Source organism: Vicia villosa, linkage group LG3 (assembly GCF_029867415.1).
Source record: "Vicia villosa cultivar HV-30 ecotype Madison, WI linkage group LG3, Vvil1.0, whole genome shotgun sequence".
Taxonomy (NCBI): Eukaryota; Viridiplantae; Streptophyta; class Magnoliopsida; order Fabales; family Fabaceae; genus Vicia; species Vicia villosa.
The window spans coordinates 212,051,134-212,057,853 of NC_081182.1; the positions used below are offsets into that span (position 1 = coordinate 212,051,134).

At 34.9% G+C, this 6,720-nt stretch overlaps 1 long non-coding RNA gene across 1 annotated transcript; it reads right to left on the reverse strand.

Moving 5' to 3' along the window:
* Positions 1-3,273: 3,273 nt before the first annotated feature.
* LOC131657293 (uncharacterized) lies at positions 3,274-3,814 on the reverse strand. The gene is made up of 2 exons (XR_009300603.1): positions 3,635-3,814; positions 3,274-3,536 (listed from the first exon to the last, which is right to left on the reverse strand). It is a non-coding gene; the product is annotated as an uncharacterized LOC131657293 (long non-coding RNA).
* Between the last annotated feature and the right edge of the window lie 2,906 nt (positions 3,815-6,720).

Genomic DNA, 6,720 nt, shown 5'->3' on the forward strand with positions numbered 1-6,720 from the left:
ATATTTGAAGGAGTCTGCATAAGCTGATCCACAATTTTGTACTCGCTTCTTTTGATAAGTTTCAAGATTTCATCAAAGTCAAGATTGACATTGGTTCCACTGGATTGGCCAGCATCAGTGTTTGTATTACTGACAGGAGTTTCCTCAGGATTCCCTACTGGTGTATCAACAGTATTTTGCTTGGTTGTAGGAGCAACGGGATGCTTTGGAGGTAGTGGAGTGTACACACGTCCACTTCTTGTTACTCGACTCACATCGGCGATATTTACGATAGATGAAAGAGTAGGTATGGGAACTTCTTGTCCATTCTTTATCATTGTTGGGTTGTATTTGTAGGGAACTGCTTTGTCAGAGTCATAAGGAACAGGTCCAGGTAGACAAATGACCAAAGGAACGACAGGAACCCTTGGTTTGTTGTAGGTAACCTCTATGCGCTCAGGCATGTTGAAATGAGGAACGATAACGTTAACTTCAGGCGTTATCGAGTTGATATCTTAGACTAAATGCTCATGCGAATAACATCCTATCATGTTAACTTCATCTTCATTCGTATTTCTGAAGATTTGAATAGTACTATCATCTAGCAATACTTGAAGATCTCTTCTCACAGTCAAACATCCATGAGGATCTACGCCACATATGCTACAGGAACCATAGTGATGTCGGCGAAAATATCGCATTTGACAGAGAGTGGCGTGCATTTGTACCAAATCCACTATTGATAAGTTTATATCGTAGATTTGGTATTGGTCAGGGCCTTCACGTACGAGGTTTACAGCATGCCCTCCATGATTGGGCAGCGGATTTGCTTGCACATTTGGATTTAAATTTCTGAAAGAGATAAGATTTGATCTAACCAACCTCTGAACTTCATGTTTCAAAGCTATGCAATGCTCGAGATCGTGGCCGGGTGCTCCTTGATAATAAGGGCACGAGATCTCAGCTTTGTACCACCATGGGAGCTTCTCAGATACTGGTGGCAGTGCTTTAGTTTGAACAAGACCTCTTTCAATCCAAGCAGGAAACAACTCTGTGTAGGTCATTGGAATTGGATCGAATTGTAAAGCTCTTTGCACACGATTCTGATTGTTATTAAACTGTTGAGCCTGTTGTCGAGGCTGTTGTTGTTGAAACTGTAGGGTAAATCCCGGATTTGGTGCTGCATTAACGACTGGTGCAATAGCAGCAATCTGTTGTTGATGATTGACATTTCCTCTTGGCTTTCCTTGGGATACCATGTCAACACTTTGTTCTTTCTTCTTTGGGAAACCACTTCCGAACTTTTTGGTTCCGCTTGAAGATCCACTTTCCTTAGTTAGACGTCCGATTCAGACTCCTTGTTCTAGACGCATCCCCATGTTTACCATTTCGGTGAAATCACTTGGAGCACTTGCAATCATGCGTTCATAATAAAATGGGCCAAGAGTATTTAAGAAGATCTTTGTCATCTCCATTTTTTTTAACGGTGGATTAATATGAGAAGTAGTTTCTCTCCATCATTGGGCATATTCTTTGAAAGCATTAATATCTCTTTCATTTTAGTTTCAAAAAATACCAAAGTTTTTGGTAATATTTTCTTTTAATTTTCTCTTTCTGATGGATATTTTTCCATATTTTTATTTTTGATTTTATTCTTTTTCTGGATTTTTTTCTTTGATAGCTTTATTATAATTGGTTTAAAATTGTTTTCCGACCTTTAAAAAAATATGAAATATTGTATCAACACTTGTTGACTTGTGTTTGACCTCTGATTAATTTTTGGGATTTTTATTTGATGTTATGATACCCTTTGTGTATTTCATCAATAAATTCCAATTACTTAATCATATTTGATCCTTTTTTAAATAGTTTTGAGTTTTTGAAAAATTACCAAACCTTTTTTCTAAAAATATTATATAGTTTCTTGATTTTATTATGGTCTTGTTTGAAATTTATTTGGTGTTATGATACTTTATAAGTATTTCATCAATAATCTCTTAATATTTGACCATTTAAAATCCCATTTTATTTCTTAAATTTGGTTTCTATTTCTTTTAATGTTTATTTCTCTAATGGATCCTTAAGATGATATCCCATAAAAATCAAAAGGAATTCATCTGGATTTGTGGTTTTAATTTCAATTTGTTCCCTCCCTCTTGATCTCAATCTCATTCTTGTTTTTGTTTGTTATTTTACATGTGTTGCAAGTTTTAGGAGAATGATGCTCTATAACATTTCTCTAACTTGTTCTTAAACACATAAATTGTTATTGACTGACCTCTTTGTAGGGTGACTTGTATATAGGTTACTTGGCGATTGCTTAACATAGCGCTAAATTTGTCCGGTATCGGAAAATGATCATTCAAGGCTCAAAGGATTAAGACCATCTAGAAACATTTCTAGAATCTCGGGAAGGGTCGTCGACATGACAATCACTAGAGAAAAGATATCAGTGGGTTGAACCATTAAAAATTATACACTTGGTACTCGTACAAAGTCTAAAGTTATTTGTAGGCAACATCGATAGCACATTGGGAAGTTCTTATCAGGAGTTTGTGGGGAAGTTTGAAGCATTTATAACTCAAAATGATAGAATGTAAAAAAATAATTGAGAGAGAGTGAGGAATTACGAATGAAACCTCATATATCAATATATGAAAAATGTGAGAAGAGGCTTATATTTAAATGGTGGAGATTATTGGTGAATCTTTTTTTTCTCTCTCCTACATTTTGAAATAAATGATGTAGGAGAGAGAAAAAAGGATTCATCCATAATCTCCACCGTTTATTTTAAAATCCAATTGTTCAGATTCAATCTCACATTCTCATATAAAAAGGCATTCTCATATGATATATATATATATATATATATATATATATATATATATATATATATATATATATATATATATATATATATATATATATATATATATACACACACACTTGGAGGTTTAATAAACTATTAAAATGTCAAACCGTACCGTCATAGGATAGTTGATCGATTGCACCTATACAAAAAGTGTTATTAAATTGTATATGACGAAAACATCAAATTTATTAACATCCGTCAAATTTATAAATTACATAAATATAATTTCTCTTTTTTTTTTTTAAAATTATTTAAATAATTTTTTTTCCATATTCTTATATTTTTAACACATTCAATCACTAAATTAAATATTTTTAAATTAATTGAATTACACGTTGATATCAAACTTGTGCAACACCCAAATAATTTATCTAATTATAACTTAAATTTAATAAGTTTATAAGGAAAACTTGGAAGCAACATTATAGAGAACAAATTCATAATTTCAATGTATATAAAAATACTATTCTTGGTTGGAAGCATAAATCTTAAATGACAACTTATGAAATATTCAACAGTAAGATATATTTATTATTCTTATTCTTACGACAATGTATATTTTTTTTATTTTTTCCTTACATCAGCATAGCCAGACGACATACTTTATCAATGCACAAGACTTGCATTTCGAACGTATTGTCGGTAGCAAACAAGTTTGCACAATCTTCAACAGTTTCACATGGAACTGTAATGAAAAAATAGAATTAAAGTTGTTAATAAAATATGATAAAAACTTATGAAAAAACTAAAAAATAAAAAATATAAGGAAAAATAATGATTTACAGATAGCCTTTGCTGAAAGAAAGAGTAAGGACAAAAACAAAACTGTAACATAAAGAAGTTTGAGAATTTTAGCCATATGTTTTTATCTTATCACTTTTACAAATGAATTGAGATATATTCAATGTATATTAATGCAATGTTAAAAACACTTAAATACTTGTAGCACTAGAATACATAATATATTTTAATATATCTTATTGCCCCTTTTGCACAAATAATAAATGTCTCTTAAGTATATTTAGAAAAGAGGTAACATAAAAATACTTTATAATCTTTAAATCAATTTTTTAAGAAACTTTTCATTCTTTGGGTGTAGAGAGTAGATATATACGTGTTTATAGAAAATTTGTTAAATCATGTACAAATTATTGGAGTATAGTCTTTCACTAGCTTATCCTTTATATACGATTGATATACTTTTAGTTGGTGTATATAGTTCTGTTAGCCTACGTGTCTATTGCTTAGTGGCTAACTATATTACTTTGGATAACCTGTATATAAACTATGACTCTACTCTGAATAATTCAATCAACTTTTACTTCTTCTTCCTCTTTACCTACAATTTCCATTTTCCTTTTCTGTTGTAAGATGAGATCAGAGATCCATCTCTAACATGGTATCATTCGCGGTGACGATCAACCACGCTTCCCCCTAAAACCCTATCACTCGTCGCTCTTTCTCCTTCGTCTCCAAGATTCACTCATGGATTATGATGATCAACAAGGTTCTGTGATCAAAGGCACAACGCAAAATCAAGATTTGGCGGCCATTTTTGCGTCTTCCAAAGGTTCTCATTCTTTCGGACCAAAGCTTTCGATCAAGCTTCAGGAGAATAACTATCTCCTCTGGAATCAGCAGGTTGAAGGTGTTATTCTCACTCAGAAGATGCACAAGATTGTTGCAAATCCGCAAGTTCCGTTGAAGTTCAAGACAGCTCAAGATCGTCTTTCAGGTACAGTTTCTGATGAGTACGAGGCCTGGATTGTTCAAGATCAAGCTGTGTTTATCTGGCTTCTATCCACGATCTCTGAATCTGTTCTACCTAGGGTTCTTGCGTGCAAACACGCTTTTGAAGTATGGGATAAAATTCATCAGTACTTCAATGCCTAGATGAAGGCGAGGGTGCGTCAACTGCGTGTGGAGCTGAAATCTACGAAGAAAGGAAATCGCATAGTTACTGAGTATGTGCTTCGCATTAAGGCTATTGCTAATTCACTCCTTGCAGTGGGTGATTCCATTATAGAACAAGACCAAATTGATTCCATCCTTGAAGGTTTACCTGAAGAGTATAACCCGTTCGTGATGCAAATGTATGGTAGCCCTACCACCCTGAATCTGTGTGATGTTGAGGCGCTCTTATATGTGCAAGAGGCACAGTTAGACAAATTTCGCCAAGAATTGGCAGCTGCAACAATAGCAGCGAATCTGGCTCATTCAGGACAAGAGAATCATGGCTCCAGAGGAGCTTACTCCGGTAACCGAGGAAGAGGCAATAGATACCCTCGCGGCAGAGGCCGTGGTGGTAGAGGAAGACAGTCAACTGGCATGCGCCCCACATGTCAATTGTGTGGTAAATATGGCCATGCTGTTGCATCGTGTTGGCATCGCTTTGATGAGAATTATGCCCCACCAGACAACTCCAACACTCAAGCAAACTCTACTAATAATGCTACTGTGCAGCAAGATAACACTCAAGATGGTACTTAACCCAATCAGGCCATAGCTATGATGGCTACTACCAAGCATTATGGTTATACTCAGGAGTACTCTCTCCCAGCTGACTTGGAGTCCCAGTCATGGTTTGCTGACTCAGGTGCTACTCACCATCTTACTCCCTATGATTTACTTTTGCAGAATAAGAAACCTTATGTAGGATCTAATAGAGTCTTTGTAGGAAATGGCCAAACCCTCACCATCCACTCTATAGGATCCATACACTTTTATTCCAAACTCTTACCCAATTATAAACTAAATTTATTTGATGTACTTCATGTTCCATCCATCACTAGGAATCTTGTGTCAGTTTCTAAGTTCTCTAGTGATAATAATGTTATCTTTGAATTCCTCTCTGATAAATGTTTCATCAAATCTCAGGCTTCTAAGCAACTTCTTGTTGAAGGAGCCCGTGATGCTAATGGATTGTACTCTTTCTCCCAACAATCATTGGAACTCATCAGTCACTCCATTACACATAAGAGTTTGTCCCTGCCAGCTTCCATTCAAAGCTGTATTGTTTCTAATTCTGCTCCATATGAAAGTGTTCATTGTAATCCTAGCATACTTTGGCACCATAGGCTAGACCATGCTAGTTTCAATGCTGTCTCTCATATTCTCAAATTGTGTAATATTCATACTTCTAATAAACAAAGTTCATACTTCTGTACTTCTTGTAATATAGGCAAAGCTCATAAAATTCATGCTCAATTAACCAATACTGTTTACTAGAAACCTTTTGATATTGTGTTCACTGACTTGTGGGGGCCTGCACATTTACCTTCTAGTGCTGGTTTTAAATACTATATTGCCTTTGTAGATGGTCATACTAGGTATACCTGGTTGTATTTTCTAAAGCAAAAGTCTGAGGCATTGCAAGCCTTCAAATTGTTCCATGCTTTTGTTCAGAATCAATTTAATGTCACTATCAAATCTGTCCAATCTGATTTTGGTGGAGAATATAGACCCTTCACTAAGTTCCTTAGTGAACTAGGTATCACACATAGGTTGACATGTCCACATACCTCTCATCAAAATGGGACTGTGGAAAGAAAACACAGACACCTAGTTGAAATGGGCCTCACTATGTTATCTCACTCATCCATACCACTCTCTTATTGGGATCACAGTTTTGCTACAGCTGCTTATCTGATTAATAGACTCCCTACCACTCCTCTCACAAATGGCCTTTCACCCTATTATGCTCTCTATGGGAAACATGCTGATTATAAATCCTTAAGAGTGTTTTGCTCTCTATGGAGTATAGTCTTTCACTAGCTTATCTTTTATATACGATTGATATACTTTTAGTTGGTGCATATAGTTCTGTTAGCCTACGTGTCTATTGCTTAGTGGCTAACGATATTACTTTG